Source organism: Rattus norvegicus, chromosome 5 (genome assembly GCF_036323735.1).
Source record: "Rattus norvegicus strain BN/NHsdMcwi chromosome 5, GRCr8, whole genome shotgun sequence".
Taxonomy (NCBI): Eukaryota; Metazoa; Chordata; class Mammalia; order Rodentia; family Muridae; genus Rattus; species Rattus norvegicus.
Window position 1 is genome coordinate 155,622,555 of NC_086023.1, and position 18,370 is coordinate 155,640,924.

At 45.4% G+C, this 18,370-nt stretch overlaps 1 protein-coding gene and 1 long non-coding RNA gene across 49 annotated transcripts in view; one reads left to right on the forward strand and one right to left on the reverse strand.

The window, feature by feature from the left end:
* The window catches only part of Eif4g3 (eukaryotic translation initiation factor 4 gamma, 3), a 220,817-nt gene that overhangs the window by 141,177 nt on the left and 61,270 nt on the right, over positions 1-18,370 (forward strand). The window lies entirely within an intron of this gene.
* LOC134487020 (uncharacterized) lies at positions 1,099-17,471 on the reverse strand. The gene is made up of 2 exons (XR_010066696.1): positions 13,907-17,471; positions 1,099-13,804 (listed from the first exon to the last, which is right to left on the reverse strand). It is a non-coding gene; the product is annotated as an uncharacterized LOC134487020 (long non-coding RNA).

The window sequence follows — 18,370 nt, forward strand, 5'->3', positions numbered from 1 at the left end:
CCTACACCTTGTCCTGTGCTGTACTTTGTCTTCGGCACACTTAGCAGGTGAGTGTTTACTAGTGAGCATTCTCCTGTGCCGGAGCAGGCACGTATTTCAGTACTCATCACCTTCCCACAGACCTGTCGCTCACACACCTCCTTCCACACAGCCTGCCGAACTGTCCATCTAATGCCCCGTGTTCCCTTGCTGCCTTCACCTTGCTCACTGAAGCTTGAGTACTGCTTCTTAGGTCTTGAACATTCTCCCCTCACTACTGCAAGAATATGCACAAATTCATTCTTGGTCATGAATAGGAGTTGAGAGAATCCAGCGTTACTTCATGTCCTTCAGTTGTGTGGTAGTTGCAAGAAGCCGATGTGGGTGGAGGTGCATGCTTGTAATCCCCACAGTCAGATAAGCGGCTACAAGTCACTCGGTCTGGGACACGGAGCAAATGGCCAGCTAGCGCTGTATAACAGCACCCTGCCTGCCTCAAACAGAAAAACAGAACCAAGAAATGACGGTTTGGGATCATCTCAGAGACAAAACAATCCTCCTGGGCTGGTTTTTTCTTTTCTTTTTTTTTTTTTCGGAGCTAGGGACCGAACCCAGGGCCTTGCGCTTGCTAGGGTCTACCACTGAGCTAAATCCCCAACCCCTCCTGGGCTGTTTTTACAGGAGTTTGAGTGTACATATTGGAGACATCACAATTGTATTCCAGGCTATTGTGGAGATCGCTTTGTAACTCAGGCTGGCTTCTACCTCACAGAAATCTTCCTGGCTAGGATGGCAGAAGTGAGTCTCCACACCTTTTAACGGATCTTTTTAGTCATTGACCCAGCAGCTGTCAACTGTCTGGGCAATAGAGAATATGTCTGTCAATGTGCAGATGGGCTTGTTACGAACTTACAAGTTGTCGGGGAGCCTCCCCTTTCCTGTTTCAGTGTAAGTACTCAGTACTTTCATTGCAGTTCCCAGATCATTTGCTTTTTCTATAAAGCCTTTTCTCAGGCATCACCCTTCCTGTGGAGACGGTTGTCGCACCTTTCTTTGCTCATGTAGGTAGAATCAGTGGGAATTAATTTTTATGTGCTAAGATGTACATATCCGATAGCCTTGTAATGATATAGTCTTATTTAATATCCCTGCCACTCCACTCCTACTCTGAGCTTCCGGGGTTTTTAGATGGTTCTCTGACTTCCTCCTCTCCTACACAAATGGACCTAGCGTGAAGGGCCTAAGTAGACTTCTATTGCTTTGACAAACATCACTAGAAAATTGCAACTTTGTGGGTTTATTTCATGTAACAGGTCATAGTCCATCATTCAGGGAAGTCGGGGCAGACATACGGAGGTTCAGGGAGGACAGCTGCCTACTAACTTCCTTGTGGCTTTAGTTTTTTGCTCCCCCCCGCCCCCCCGTTTCGTTTTTTTGCTCTCCTGTACCCACTACAAACCAACCTGCATGGAGTGAAGTCACTGCTGCCGCCCTGCATCAGTCATCAAGAAAATGCCCCACAGGCTTCGGATAGAAGCATCTTCTCAGTTAAGGTCCTCTTCCCAAAAGCGTAGCTTGTATTAGGTTGACATAAAACTAGCTCGCACATAAAGACCTGTGGTGGTGTGTATGTGCTCTGATTTTTTTATTATATATAAGTACACTGTAGCTGTCTTCAGACACACCAGAAGAGGGCATCGGATCCCATTACAGATGGTTGTGAGCCACCATGTGGTTGCTGGGATTTGAACTCAGGACCTCTGGAAGAGCAGTCAGTGCTCTTAACCACGGAGCCATCTCTCCAGCCCATGTGCTCTGTGATTAAATATGGCTTCTCATGTAATTGACTAAACCCAAGAAGTTATCGAGAGAACAGATCAGTTCTCATGCCTGTGCCATGTGTTCTAGTAATTTAAATAGGATTCTTTTTATACTGTGTGTAACTTCTTGATGTTTGTCTACTGATCATTCTGTCAGTAGTTGAGTAGTACTGTCTGTCTTTTGTACAAAACAAAACTGGGACTAGAGAGATGGCTCAGTGGTTAAAAGCACTGACTGCTCTTCCAGAGGTCCTGAGTTCAATTCTCAGCACCCACACAGTAGTTAACACGTAATGTGATCTGATGCCCTCTTCTGGCATGCAGGTGTACATGCAGACAGAGTGCTCATAGGTAAAGTCTTTGAGAAAAGAAGTTGGAGATGCATTGAGACTGTCTCACTTTGTAGCCTTAGTTGGCTTAGTTCACTGCTCTGTAGCCCAGGCTGGCTTTGAACGCTGAGATCCTCCTGCCTCTGCCTCCCAAGTATTGGATTAAAGTTGTTGCACACACAAGGACCAGGACTGGCTCCTGAGAAATCTTAATTTGGCATAAAGAAGTGAACAGTTTTTTAGAATAGTCCCTGTGGGATTGTGACTTTGAAAGGCTTTTGTACAGTGTGCCATTTACCACCATGGTAGACATGTTAGCTGACATCTGCTGTGCTTAGACAGTGCGCTGTGGCACTGGGAATTGTCTATTCAGTCCTGAAATGACGAACCTGCCGATAAACCTTGGAAACACACTAAGTGAAAATCTCAAAACTCCTGCCTGTGTTTTTAGGAAACATCGGAAGAAAGTGCAGTGGAACTCTAGTGTGGAGAGTTTTCTTTGGAGGTTATGAAATGTTCTGAAGGTAGTAATGTTTTCTAAATACCGTGACTACAGTACAAGTCACTGTACCGTTTACTCCTAAAAGATGATTTGGTCGTGTGAATCTGGTTAGAGGAACTGTAGCTTGGCAGTTTAGGAAACAGTTTGCTGGAGTAACACCATGATTGGCTACCCGATATTCTACAGTTCCCACACATTCTGCACCTAAGTAGGTCTTACTGATACTAGTTCCACCCCATCCCACCCCTGATGCTGAGAACCTTTTCTTTGCAAGATTGAGTACACAGTTGCTGTCTTCAGACACACCAGAAGAGGGCATCGGATCTCATTACAGATGGCTGTGAGTCACCAGGTGGGTGCTGAAAATTGGACTCGGTACCTCTGGAAAAGCAGTCAGTGCTCTTAACCAAGTAGCTGCTGAGGATTAAACCAGTGACATCAGTACAGAGAATGGATGAGGCAGGAAGACAGCTGCAGTCCTTGTGCTGCTTCCTGCCCAGGAGAAGTCTGTGTTGGAGAAGTACTCAGTGCCTCTTCCGGTGCATGTCATCCAGTCCTTGTATGTCCTGCCATGGTTGAGCCCTCCTCTGGAGGCCCTTGCGCTCTGCCCTACCCAGCTCCCTATTCATCCTTTCTGACTTTGATGTACACGTATGTTCATGAAGCATGGATTCAACAAACCTTCCTGACCGTGTCAGGACATCTCAGGAACCAAGGACCTGTGTACAAACTTCTTACCCCTCCCCTTCTCAGACATCGTAAACAAATCTCCAGTAAACATTTGCTTGTGAACTCCTCCATATGCAAATGTTGCTCAATGCATCTGTGGTGGTTTGGATGGGTAAGGACTCCATCATCTCCCGTGCCTGGCTCCTGTAGAGTGGCACTAGGAGGAGGTGTGGCCATGTTGGAGGAAATGTGTCACTATGGAGGTGGGCTTTGAGGTCTCCTATCCTCAAGCTCTACCCAATATGGAACAAGGCCCCCTTCTGCCTGAGGATGCAGATATAGAACTCTTCCTTCTCCAGCGCCATGTCTGTGTGCTGCCAGGCTGTAAGGGACCAAACCACTGAAAGTCTAGTCCAGCCCTAATCGACTGTCATCCTTTTTAAGAGTTGCTTGTGCATGGTGTTTTCTTCATGGCCATGGGATCATCACTAAAACACTGTCCAACGCATACAGAAGCAGTTGTTTCCTGAGAGTAATTCCCAGGCTCCCAGGATGACCTTAATGTGCTCCGCCATTTGCCCTAGCTTTGATTTTGCTGGTCTCTATAGCCATTTGGTCAGTTAATTGCTTATGACTGCCTTAATGTTGCCTTTTAGCCTACACCACATTAACTTGTTCCAAATTTAAGAAAGTTTTCTGTTGTGATTACTCGGCACCTGGAATACCATTGTGTGGGTACAGCATGTTTCACTCTGAAGCTGATTGGTGCATAGTTTAGCACTCAGCTCATTTCCCTCACCGTTTCAAAGCTCTGCCTTTTGTTTGGTGGTTTTTGTTACAGGGGCAAAAGGCATGTGCCACCATGCCTTGTTATTTTTAATATTTCATTTCATTTTAGTTTGTGCTAAGACTGGCTTTGAACTTGTCCTCTCTTGCTGTCTGTAATGGCTATTCCTGGTTGTAACTTGAATATATCTGGAATGAACTACAATCCAGAATTGGAGGGCTCACCTGGGATCCTGATCTTAAGGCTGGGAGATAAAAGTTTCTGACCTGGATCTTGGCATGGAGATCTTGAGGCAAAGTGGCTATAAATCCCAGGAGACTAAGGCAAGGAGAGCTCTGAGTTCAAGATTAGCCTGGGACAAAACAAGTCCCAGATCCAGGCATCGTGGTACACACCTTCTCCTGGAGAACTACATGAGGACATTGGAAGAAGGGAGATTCGCTCCTCTTCGCCTGCTTGCATTTATTTGCCGGCACATCTGTTGGAACCCACTTCTACAGAAGACCAGCTGAAACAGCTAGCCTTGTGGGACAACAACTACTGATCCTTGGACTGCCCCTCCACAGCTGTCCGTTGTTGGAATAGTTGGACCACAGACTGTAAGTCATCACAATGAATTCCCTCAATATAGAGACATTCCCTACATTTTGTGACTCTAGAAAACCTGACTACTACACTGTCCCAGATGACGCGATCACAGGTGGTCCTTGCACGTTGTTCTTATTAAATATTTCTTGCTCTAAGCAAATGGGTGCATTGTCTTGCTAAGACTTTAGTGGTGGCAGAAGGACTTTTCACGACAGGGTCTCATTGCCCATTCATTTTGAAGACCAAGTTGTCCTCAGACTTCAGAGATCCACCTGAGTCTCTGCCTCAAGTCCTGGAATTAAAGGTGTATGCCACCATCTCCTGGGCTCATTCTTAAGATACCCTCGAACTCCCTTTGTCGTCCACATGATCCTCCTGCCTCAGCCTCTCTAGCATTGGTATTATAGATATTTCCTACCACTTGAGTACTTTGTTAATGACCCACAACAAATCTAGTGTATTACAGGGGCAAAAGATACTTCGAATTATAACAGCTGCCATGGACTAAGAGTCTTGCTACTTTTGAAGCACTGTGGTGTTGTCTTTGTCAGCCACACAACCCAACCATCGCAGAGACGATGAGAGCTCATAGGAGCCTCATGCTTAGTTTGTGCCTGCTTCTTCGTCTTCTTTGTGGTTTTTGATTTTTTGAGAGAAGAGCTTTGTGAAGCCCTCCCTGGCTATCCTGTAACTCTCTCTGTAGACCAGGATGGCCTAGAACTCTGTGTTGGGATTAAAGGCATGCACCATTATTGCCTGATTCTTAAGTTACATCTGTGTGTGACTTCCTCAACTCATATAACCTTTAAGGAAACCCTAGACTTCTGTCTGCAAAATTTGAAATTCCTAGGGGATTTATGGAGTAACAAAGGTACAAGGCAGGGTTAGAGGTTGGTAGGGAGAGAGGGTGGAATGTGGTAGGAATACACTAGAGACTTGTACCTCTAGCTTATGCTAACGACACATGTCAGTTTGGATTATTTTGAATTCTTTCAGAGGCAGTGGCAGTTCGAAGCCTACACAGTGGGTTCCAGGACAACCAGAGCTACAGTGAGACCCTGTTTCAAAATGACCAACCAACCCTCCAAAAACAAAAAAACTTCCAAAAAGAAATAGTTGAAAAAAACAGATGTGAGGAGTTAAAGTCAGTTGTTTCACAGGAAGTCAGGTGGGGTTTCAGAGCGGCCCCATGTGGACCCTGAGTGCCCTGTCCCTTTGGTTCCCCACCCATGTTGTAATGCTCATCCTAGAAAGTGGCACCCTGAGAAAGAGTGAAAGTAGGACCCTCCGTGGTAGAGGTAGTGGTGCACAGGGTCTCCTGACGTACAGCGCTGCCTAGCAGCTCTTACCCTCTTGTGACTTGCCAGCAGACACTGTTTTAGTTGAACAGGATTTGAATGGTCAAAGAGTAAAAACTGTTGGAATTATTCTAACACTTGTCAGACCTACAGTTTTTATTCAAGCCTGAATCACATAGTCTTCAGTGTTATGAATGGGAAGAACTTAAGAATTCCTTACAAATTTGTCTCGAGTATTGGTGGGTTTTCTTATTGCTTTTGTTTTTGTTTTGGCTGGGGTGGGCCCTGTGGGCTGAAGCCAGAGTGTCATGCATGGGACTTCCTACGGCGCCTACCTTACACCCAGCTGTTCTGGGTAATATCTTGACATGTGTATATTCTCTTAGTTGTACATATATATTTTTAATTTTATTATGTCTGTGAGAAGGAGAGTGAGGAGAGATGGTGAATGAGAGATCGGGGGACAGCTCTTATCTCTGTGGGTTCAGGCACTGAACTGAAATCAGCAGGTAAAAGTGCTTTTACCTTCTGAGCCACTGGCCCCTTCAGGCAAATATTTGGCTACAGAAAATGGTTTCTTTCTTAGTTTGATAATTTAGTACTACCCGTTTTAAGAAACATTTGAGCAGTTCCATTGGCAGTGACACTGGCATTCTCTGGTGACAGTGTGCAAGGTCTGGTGACAGGGTGCAAGCTTCCTGGTGACTGTGTCCTTTACTAGGTGTTGGGACCAGACCTGGGACTGTGCATGCCATCATGTGCTGTCCTGAGTTAGGCCCCCAGATCCTGTATTTTAAACATTTTTTTTTTTCCGGAGCTGGGGACGGAACCCAGGGTCTTGTGCTTACTAGGCAAGCGCTCTACCACTGAGCTAAATCCCCAGCTCCAGATCCTGTATTTATATAAATCAGAATACCCTTTTGGATATCTCTCTTCAGCCATAATTTAGGACAGGAGGAGGAAATAACCAAATTTTATACCATCACAAACCCCCAAGAATCCTGCTGGCCTGACTGTGATGTTATTAGACCCATACTCACGTCTCTTTGTAGAGTGAGTATCCGGAATTAAATTGAACAGTGATCTGATTTCATTTGTTTTGGTGAATGTTCATTTGCACTTACCGTATTGTTATCTTCAGACCTTTGAATCCAGAAGTGACTGAATTGCCTTTCCTCTGAGAGTTTTCTAGAGACAGGCGTGGAAAAAATCCTGGGAAGGGCAAGTGAAGAGCTGTAGTCCTGGGGGCTCCATGCTGGCCTGATGTGCTTGTGAAGGCTGACTTGAGGTGATGTCTCGGTAGCGTGCACTTTGTCGGCCCCAGGTGTGCACTCAGATGACAGAGCAGGGGTTTTCCGTCTGGGTTTCTGAATTCATGGTACCCTTCTCACTCAGAGAGAGAGCGTTGGTGAGGGAAGCTGGCTGTTGGTGCTGCACTCTCTTCTCTGGATGTCAGCTGGGGCTGTAGTGATCCAAGCCTCTGTATCTGGACTGCATTTACCTTGGAGTAAACCGCACTCAACTTGATGGTAAAAGGAGCGCGGACATGCTTGTTAAGTGCAAACCCACCTGAGAAACTACCTGAAGAGCTGGGCGAACATGCTCATGGTCTCGCTGCAGTCAGCTGTGTTCTCTCAGGGCAGAGTTGCCTGATGGCTTGCTCTTCCAGTTCATTTCTCTGATGACGTTACGTAACATGCCGCAAGCCAACAGACAAACACTACTCACACTCTTCTCCTGTGTGCCTTCCATGGCCCACCTTCTCCCGTAAGAAATGTGAAGAGATGGGAATGGAAATGGAGCTGGATTTCAGAGGAAGGAGCACAAGGCCAGAACAGCAACATTGTGAAGTATGGATGTGTAGTTAAGCTCTGGCCTTTACTTCCAGAACTGTGCTCTGTTTAGTAAAGGTCCTAACTCTAACATAGCGACAGAGTCTCAACTATCTCCTGCCCTTAGGTGGACTTTTGATTGTTCTGGAATTTCAGTAAGCACCTGCTGTAGTCTAGTGTAAATATTAAATTTGATCAATAAGATCAAACTCTTTCCCTTCCAACTAAAGGGCTTAAACTCACGGCACAATGAACCTTGCATGTAAGCAAGCCTTGGTATAGAGTAGCAAGGACATAATGAAAGGTGTGGAACATTTTTGGTACAAATAGAGCAGGAAATGGACCTGATGCTGACCCAAAAAATAGAAGTTGAATTTTCAGCCAATGTGCCTCAGCAGAGAAATGAAGCGCCTGAAGAGGGAGGGGGTCCTAAGTGTAGCGACCTAATAGTGTCACTTTCATGGGAGCACTAACTGTTCAGGACTATGGCAAGCTTTGGCAAGAACTGAAATTGACTACTTAAGGTAGTCAGAATGGAAAGCAGAGCTCAGTGCCTGAGGAGGGAGGCGAACGAAGGCCTAACCTGTGGTGTAAAAGTCTTACACTGTGCTGGTGTCTGTGTGGCACCTGACAGGCAGTAGAGCGCTGGCTACTCATGGTGGAGTCAAGTGTGTGGGATGCATGGTGGCCAACTTGCCTTTGGTGGCCGTCCCGTGTCCTCACCAAGGCATTGTGCCAAACAGCTCTTCCCTGGCACACTCAGATTCTAAGATCGGCTTCTGTAAAGAGGTCTTGGAGTTGTGAGTCCACAAACTTCTTATTCTAGGTCAAAATTACATTAACTTTTTTGGCCTTTCTCTATATTTGCTTTATAAATAAATTGTCCTAAACAAGTTTTTGATCAGAGGAAAATTAGATTGTTCTCTTCATCAATTTGTTTTTCTCTGTAAATTGAGTAATGATTTTCCTGCAAACTTAAACCGCCCAATAAATTCTTGACATTTTCAAGTTCCCATAAATCTAAATCACACATTTCCATCACCGCATCTATTACAAAAACCGGATGACCCAGAAGGCCTGTCTCCATGGACAGGAGGAAGGCAAGCTGCTCAGGATGGGAGTTAATATGGCCGCTGTGACAGCCAGCCAGCACAGGACCAGGGACTGTCTGGATTCCCAGATTCTGAAGTAATACTCAGGGAGTAAGCAGGAGCCAGTGCCACAGAATACCTGCTCTGTCATCGAGTCCCTAAGTTCACGTCAGGGCTTCAAGACAAAACGGAGGGAAAAGGAAACCTCAGACAGACAGACAGACCTACCTCCAGACCTTCCTCCGTGTTTTGGTCAGAACAGATGAAAAGAGTGAATGAGAATCTGATGATTTCTACAGTAAGAACTGACTCCTGTAAATTACTCATAAATACTCGTTTGCTTAAAATTCTCATTCAGTTATAATTACAAGATATCTAATTCAAAGAAAATACTTTTGTAAAGGCTAGTGAGATGGCTCAGCAGGTAAAGGGGTAGCAGTGTGAGCTGGAGACCAAAAGGTGCTAAGGGAGACCCACAAAGCTTTCCTTTGACCTCTGCATACATGCATTCATACACACACACTAATAATTTAAAATGGCTTTTAAAAGTTATTGAATTTCCATTCTTGGAGATAGGTGCCACATTTCTGTGGGCAAGCATCAGGGAGCCCACATCAGTTGCCTGTTGGTGAGACATGCCTACTTGTCCACTCCGATGTAATTGCTTTTTTTTTTTTTTTTCTTTTCTGTGGACCATAATAGTAAGCCGTCCATTCATTAACAAAAATTAGGGGAAATATACTTTTTGTTTGTTTGTTTGTTTTCTTTCTTTTTTTTTTTTTCTTTTTTTTCAGAGGTGGGGACCGAACCCAGGGCCTTGTGCTTGCTAGGCAAGCGCTCTACCACTGAGCTAAGTCCCCAACCCCTTGTTTTCTTTTTTGAACCAGGTATCTCACATATAAATCTGAGTGGCCTGGAACTTGCTTTGTAGAGCAAGCCTAGCTTTGAACTCTCGGAGATCCGCCTGTCCCAGCCTCGCAGTGCTGGGACTAACAGAGTGTACCATCAGCTATTAATATACTCAGGGGTCTACTTGAAAGTTAATTCAGAGGGATTTTCCTAGTTTATCAAAATGTTATACACTTGATCAAATGCCCTCTCCTTCTGTTGTTTTTTTTTTTTTTTTTTTTCTTTTCTTTTCTTTTTTTCGGAGCTGGGGACCGAACCCAGGGCCTTGCCAGGGCCTTGCACTGAGCTAAATCCCCAACCCACTCTCCTTCTGTTTTAATCCCGTTACAACAGATGTTTCTAGAAGGCTAGTGGAATCTACCACTGTACCCCCATAGCATCCCCATTTTGAATCTTCTGGTTGGCTTCTCCAAGCTAGGCTTTGCCTCATTTCTAATATTTTTTTGTGTTCTCAAAGTCTGTAACTAAAACAGAATAGTACTCACCTACCCAGCACTCTCCTTGGTGGTGTGGTCTTCTGGCTTCTGAACAGATCTCTGCACAGCCTGAGTTGGCTTTGGACCTGTCCTCCTCAGCCTTTAAATGCTGCCATAGCCACCCCTAACTTTCCCAGTCACACCTTTGATCCCAGCACTGGAGAAAGAGAGGCAGGTGGATCTCTGTGAATTCAAGGCCAGCCTGGTGTACAGAGTGATGAGTTCCTGGACAGCTGGGCTACACAGACAAACAAACAGACAAACCAAAAGATTAATTACCTACCCAGAAGTATTATTAGATAAGAATACAAACCAAGACAAGAATCAATAGGGGAGATAATAGTTAGCTGATATATTCCATAAGGGAATTAAATGGCATATTTCATAGTCGTAAAAATAGGAAAAAGAATCACTCATGGGGGTTGGGGGGATGGGGGACATCTCCGTAGTTTGACTGTCCTGGAACTTCTGCTGGCCTCTAGCTCCCAAACCTACCTTCCTTTGCCTCCAGAGTGTTGAGATTACAGACATAGACCACCATGCCCAGCCCCCTCTTTCTGATACTATTTTTAATCAATAATTTAATAAATACATCCTTAAACAGCTGCAAGAATAGGAGTGTAAAAAGTCATGTAAGATAGAATGTAAGCTTAACTTTTGGGGAGCTAAATAGGACATTAATTAATAAAGTGAGCACATGAAAGGGATGGGCTGTGTTTGATTTTGTTGGTATGTGTTTCAGGAGTAACATTGGAAGTGTTCCGAGGCCAGAAGAGGGTGTCAGATCCCTCAGAGCTACATTTGCAGGCATTTGTGGGTTTCCTGGCCTGAGATGCCGGTGTTCTGTTTTGCAGGTTTGTGAGGGCAGGGCCATAGCTCCAGCACCAGGAGGAATTTTCTTAACAAATGAGGTGAAAGGAAGCATCTTCCCAACTAACCTGTGCAGTGTACAGATGTAGTTGGGAGTGTACACATGTGCTGTGTGCTTTGATGATCAGAGGACTGTGTGGGTGGGACACCCAAGACTGCTACACTACAAAGTTCACTGCGGTGGGGGCACTGCTAGTCTCGACTAACAGTTGTTTGTTCTAGATAACACTTGTGTCTTAGAACTCATTACTTGGTGCACAGACTTTTTCTTTACATTAAAGGAATGCTGTGGGGCTGAGAGATGGCTCAGCGGTTAGGAACACTGACTGCTCTTCCAGAGGTCTTGAGTTCAATTCCCAGCAACCACACGGCGGCTCACAACCATCTGAAATGGGATCTGATGCCCTCTCCTGTGTGTCTGGCAGCTGCAGTATATTCATATACATGAAATAAATAAATAAATCTTTAAAAATAGAGTAATTCTGTGTACATGGCTGTATTTCATAAAGCATTTAACGTGTGAGCATGCCATTAGCATGCATGGGTGCAGTGTTTTACTGTCACACCACATCACTAAAGAGCGTAATATACAACTACACGTATTTCAGTAAATTTTAACAACTCTCTCCTTGTGTGATCTCAGCAGTCTGCTGCCCAGATTGTGGGCTTATTTATTACCTCAGGTGTTTCCTCTTGGGGCCTGAGAAATGGCTCAGCAGTTAAGAGTGCTTGCCGTTCTTTCACAAGATCTGAGTTTGGATCCCAAACAAGAAAGAGGTCAGACATCCCACAAATGCCTGTAACTCCAGCTCAGAGGGACCAAATTATCTCTTCTGTTTTCTGCAGGCACCTGCATGCACATGGCACGTACACATGTATAAAATTGTTTCCTTACTGTTCATAAATCCCTGCTTGCTGTTTAACAGCTGTCCAAGCCTCACCACCATTCTCCTGCCTTCTCAACCACTGTTTCTTGCTGGCCAGGCCCCTTCTCACATCTCCCTCAGTTCTCCTGCCTCCTCTACTTAAATAGGCCGGTGGTGGTGGTGGTGGTGGTGGTGGTGGTGGTGGTGGTGGTGGTGGTGTGTTTGTGTGTCAGAGAGAGAGAGAGAGAGAGACAGAGACAGAGACAGAGACAGAGACAGAGACAGAGACAGATATTGAGATTGATTCCCTGGAAATGGAGTTACTGAAAGTTGCCAGGTTCTCTTGAAGATCAGCCATGGCTCTTAACCGCTGGGCCACGCGCACCAACAGGTCTTTTTGATTACATGGCATCATATTCATTACCACATATGCAAGGGCCTTGTGCCATGCAAAGGTTCAAGTTGTAGGGGTAAAATATTAGCATTTTGGTTGAGAATTAATTGTGCATAGCATTCTGCAAAGGTGATATTCAGGTGGAAATGTAAACCACTAATTGACTCTATTGTTAAAGTTATCTTTATATCGTTGGCCTAGCATCCACCTTCAGAAACTACTCAAAGTAAGTTAAACTCAAAGGATGGGGGAAATTAAGATAAAGTTAGAAGTAAACTATAAATGGGGAAATAAGTGAAGGTTGTTATTGAAAGTACCGATAGAGCTCACCTGAATGCCATCGCTCCAATAACCTTGTGATCAATAATGGTAAAGAAAGAAGTGAAAATTCAGTGTGTTTGCTTGTCTGCTTTCAGGAGAGCAGAAGTCCGCCCTTTCAGCCGAGTCCTGGTAGCTTCTCTGTCTTTCCCAGTCATCATTCGGGTATCGACCTCATCGGCCCCACGTTCTGACCTGATTCTGGCTTCGCTGTGTGTGTGGTTGGTTGGTTGGTCGGTCGGTTGGTTGGTTGGTAAGGTCTTACATTGTATGTAGCCTTGGCTGTCCTGGGATTTGCTATGTAGACCAGGCCATCCTGGAACTTACCGCCAGCCGCCTGCCTCTGCCCCTCTCATACTGGAATCAGAGACGTGCACCGCCGCCCCGCAGGCTCCACTGTCCTTCTCTCTCACTCAGCTTTTCCTTGTTTCCTACAGAAATTGACATCTCTTTTTTTTTCTAGATTCCCATGGGAATTTCTGAAATGAAAACACAAAACTCAAGGGTGAGGACAAAATAGAGTCCACTGCTCAAGAATGTGAGGATTCTGGTGCAGTGCCAACTGCAGGGCAGGGAGCTAAGAAGAAAAGTGAGGAACAGACCCTGGATGAAAGAGGAGGGGAAACCCAGGTGTCTAGGGGGGAACTCCCCGAGAATTCCGTTGCTGGAACATTCTACTCTGTTTATGTATAAGCCTGTGACAATGCCCTTGGTCCCACCTCAGCAGCGGTAAAGCATATACTCAGTTTTGTGTCACTTGAGTCCTGAGCTCTGGACACTGTACACACTCTTTTCAAACTGGAGAATTAATCACACTGGGTCCCCAGTGAATGGAAAGGAAGAAAAGGAGCCTTTTGTAATTGGTGCTTTCTTGGCTGGAAGCCAAACTCTAATTCTCATTACCAGATTGTAGCCAAAAAGTAAAATCTCTTGACAATCTAAAAAAAGTCCAGAAATACAGAAAAGCAGCAGAAACAGTTTTATCACTCAACAAACTTTAAGCGCTGGACCGAGCACACAGGCAGCCTGTGATTGAATGCCAAGAGCTGGCCCTGGCTTCCACTCCAATCCCGGAACTGCAAAGCAAGAGCAGGCTGGTGTGCTCTGAGCCACCACCACCACCACCCCTCCCCCCCCCAGCACGCACGCTTGCACTTGCAGAATGAGGAGATAATCACTTTGAAGTTGGAGCTCCTTATTCCATTTTGTGCCGGTAGCAGTTGGCTGGCTGTAATTACCGTTGGTGGTGACAGCAGTAGTAGCGTTAGTAGTTGTAAAGCCTTTTCTGTGTAGTCCACCATGGCTTAGAACTCCCTGCGTCCACGCTGGTCTTAAACATGAAATTCTACTCCTCCATGTGCCATACCCTCAACTATATCTCTTCTTTCTTCAGCCGTCATGTCCTGTACCAACCCAGGTCATCTGAAATTCTGGGAAGTTCAGCCGCTGTTCCTTGCTTTCATTCAAATGAAAAGTAGAATCCAGGTCTTTATGACAAGCAGGTGGTTAGTAGAGAGAGCCAGGGTCCTGGATGAACAGCCCCATTGTGACAAGAGAGATGACAGAGCTGTGGAGGCAGAGTTACAGTGCTGATAAAGATGCACATCTCAGGGACGGAGAGGCAGCAGGGCTTCCGTAGGGAAATGCGAGACCTTAATCGCCTGTAAGCGGTTGGCCGGTTGGCTGAGATGGAGGTGGTTCAGGTTCCTAGAACCTGCCTCAGACTGCGACTCAGAAAACCCCCTGCTGTGCTCTTTGTCAGGGAAGTGAAATTGCAAACCTGTTTGACTTCATATAATTCTCTGGAGTTTCTGTAGGCTAGTCAGACATTTTATTCTGCTCTCACTGTTCCTATCTTTTTTACATTGTATTTATTTGTGTGAGTGTGCAGTGCTGTGTGTGTGGCTGTCAGAGGATAGTTTGTGAGAATTTGTTCTTTCCTTCTACATTGTGGGACCTAAGAATTGAAATCTGATGTAAACTTAGTTTTTTTCTTTTTTCTTTCTTTTTTTTTTTTTTTTTTTTTTTTTTTTTTTGGATCTGGGGACCGAACCCAGGGCCTTGAGCTTGCTAGGCAAGCGCTCTACCACTGAGCTAAATCCCCAGCCCCGTAAACTTAGTTTTTATTTGCCTGATATAATTGTCTTCTCTGAAGCTCACTGCCTCAGTCTAATAACCTGGGCCTAGGGTGTTCTCAGCCTCTGACTTCCTGCTGCATAAGCTCTCCCTTCTAGTTCTTTCTGAACTCCGGCTGGCTGGTTCAGCTCAGCTGTTCTGACTCAAAACTCCCTTCCACACTAACTCATCCACTCTGGCCTGCCCGTCCCCCCCCCCCCCCCCCCCTCTGCTTCTGACTGAGTTGCTCTGCGTGACCGCACACTGATTTTGGCAGTGTGTTCTAATCTTCTGGCTCCTTGTTTTCTGGTTCATTCTGTCTTCAGCTGTGTCTAGTGTGTTCTCTTTTCAACTCATCTCTGTACAGCTGTCCCTGTAAAACTGCCTCCTTCCTCCTTTCTGCACTGCTCCTCAGGTAGCTTCCGTTTCCTCTCACTCTTCTCAGAGTTGGGCATATCCTATTCTGTCAAATCATTCTCTGATTCGTCATTTTGGCACTCAATTAGACATCACTTTCAAACATGGCTGCTTCCTTCTACAAACTAACTTTTCCATCATTGTTTGGGATTAAAGATGTGCGCTAAGGGCCAGGCCACACCATACCTAGGTACAGGGTTCTTCAGTAAATAACAGTCTTGGTGTTCATCTTTTGCAACCTTCTGCTCATCTTGCTGGGGGCAAGTGCCTTCACCAGAGCTATGTACTGCTTCTTAAATGCTCTTAATGGCTCAAGTTTCTCAGTTTTGTACCATTAGCTTTTTTTATGGGTTTTCACTATTTATTATATTTTACATTTCAATTGTGGTTTTATGTTTTAAATTTTAAAGTTCATTTATGTCTCTATGACTTTGAAAAATTACTCCTGCACCAGCAGCATGCTAACATGAACTTTACATTAACTGTAGACAACATTTAGTGAAGTGAATATGTAGGGATTTCAGTAGTTGGATTAGTAAAAGTTTCCACAAAAAGACTATTGCAATGATTAGTTCCTTGTTTAAAATCCACGTAAAAATAACCAGTCTGTAAACATGAAATATGTACATAGTTTATTTTTAAACATCAAAATGAAAATTGGCCAAAATGTGTGGATATTTCAGGGTAAGATGGCTTTTAGCTTTGTCCGTTCTTTATGTTCTTCTCTCTCCCCTTGGCCTGTCTTGCAAGGGCTCATGTCTACGGTGCCTTCTGATATGTGAGTCAGGATTCATGGTGCACTTGGCTGTGTGAGATTCACCTTGGAGGTCGGTGGGGCCCCCTGCTGGAACCTGTGAACAGATTCCTACTGTGGGACACTAACAAAGGGAGCCCTGTCTGACTTCGGAGAGCAGGGGCCGTGAACAGGGACAAAGGGAAGAGCCAGCTGTCTCAGGTGCTCCTGGTGGCCATCTTCTGATCTGCCCTAGTCCACACACTGGCACTTAAGCTGTCTTGCTTAGAACTTTTGTCACAGACAGTCCAAGAACTCGGAAGTTGTGCTGTGAGGTGAAGTTGTTGGTGGAGTATCCTCTTGATTGGTTCCCGCACATCTGGAAGTAGAATTTGGACAAGTTTGGAAAAGCTGCAGAATGCTTCAGGCAATGCTCAGAGAGGGCTGCTGCTTCAGTATCATGGTGGGGAGCCAGAGCACAGACATTCTCTGTGCACACAGAGAAGGCTGGCCGCCGAGCTTTCCTGAAGGATGGGAAAGGAGGAAATGTGTTGCTTCGAAATGGTTTTTCTCTTTTGCACGAGCCCTGAGATGCTGTCTTATATGGTAGTTCAGTCTCCTAGAGGAAGTTTCCAGGCAGCGTAGCTGACCTTCCTTGGACAAGTTTAGAGTGAGAATGGAGAGCAAAGGCAAAGCAGGACACAGGACCTAGGGAGCCCAGAGACTGCATCCTCACAGACAGCCAGAGCCAGCTTCTCCATACTTTGAATACAGAAGCAGGTGTGTGTTTCTGAGAGCTTGGGGCCAGCCTGATCTACACAGAGAGTTCGTTCAAAGCCAACTGAAGCTGCATAGTGAGAGCCTGTTTCAGAGTGGAGCGGGAGGAAGCTGAGCAAGAAGCCACATACTTTATACTGAGACAACAGGAAAGGGGCCATGGGGCATGTAATGGTTTGCCCGACTCACTTGACCAAGTTCAGGACAGTAAGGGTTGAAGTTGTTTGAATACGTCTAGTACCCCATGGCTCTGACTGCTGCCTTACCTGGTGTTTCCCACACACCATGCCAGTGTCTGCTTCGGGTGCTAGGTAGAGAGCTACCTGACGGTGTCTGGCATGCCTCTGTGGTCGGAAGGGTGGAGCTTGTTTCTGTTCGGGGTGGGGTGGGGGGGCGGGGAATTCCCAGCTGAGAGTTTACATTGAGTCCAAATAGACTTTGAGTTTAACCGAGCAGCACTGGAGCAGTTGCTGCTTTGGTGATACTGCATGGCCTTTGCATGTAAGATGCCCATGCACTGGGAGCACTGCAAGTGGAATGTGGTGCTGTAAGATGTATCTATCGGGGGGCTGGAGAGACGGCTCAGCGGTTAAGAGCACTGACTGCTCTTCCAGAGGTCCTGAGTTCAAATCCCAGCAACCACATGTTGGCTCACAACCATCTGTGATGGAGTCCGATGCCCTCTTCTGGTGTGTCTGAAGACAGCTACACTATAATCATATATATATATATATATATATATATATATATATATTAAGTAAATAATTTTTTTTAAAGATGCATCTGTGTACCGTTGACAGGTAGTGGGCTGGAGTTGCTGGATATCCTGAGCTTTGTTTGCCCGAGAAGTGCCTAAAGACTAGGAAGGCATGCTGGTGGGATTTCCTTCGAGGAACCCTGACAGCATCTGCCCTGTGTGCACTCGCCAGTAAGCAGGGGGCCATGATGGGGGTGGGGAGGGAAGGCAGCCAGTACCGACCTGAGCACTTTTGAGGCTGTGCTGTGTAATAGGAGCCCCTTGCTCACCACCCTCTCTCCCATAAAGCCCAGACCAGCACCTACATGCTGGCTAACAGTCTTTTTTTTAACTTGAGTTTCATGGGCTCTGGTGCCCTCTTTAGTCCTCCACAGAAACTAGGCATACACGCAGGCAAAACACTTATACATTTAAGTGAAAATAGATTTAAAAAAAAAAAAACTAAATATGAACCAAAATAACTCCTCCTTCAAATCATTTTGTTCTCGGATTTGGTCATGTCAAATGAAAACTGCCTGACTTGTTCTGAAAGCTGAAAGCCACAATTCACCTTTTTGAAGCTAATATTCCTATTTTAAAACAAAACTTGATTTCAACCTCTTAGCTCCTTAGGATGAGGATATACCAGGCTTTTAATTACTGGTGACTGGATCTGTAGGAGAGTCACCATTGTACCGTTCTTCTTACTATTTTAGCTGCCTCAGCTTTGGGAAAAGTCATTAACAGTGAAGGGGAGGACAGGTAGATCAAAGTTACCTCAGCTGTTCAGAGAGGTCCAGGCTGGCTCAGCTGCACCAGACTTTGTCTCAAGGTAATAACAGAGAAAGAGTAATACGTAGGTCT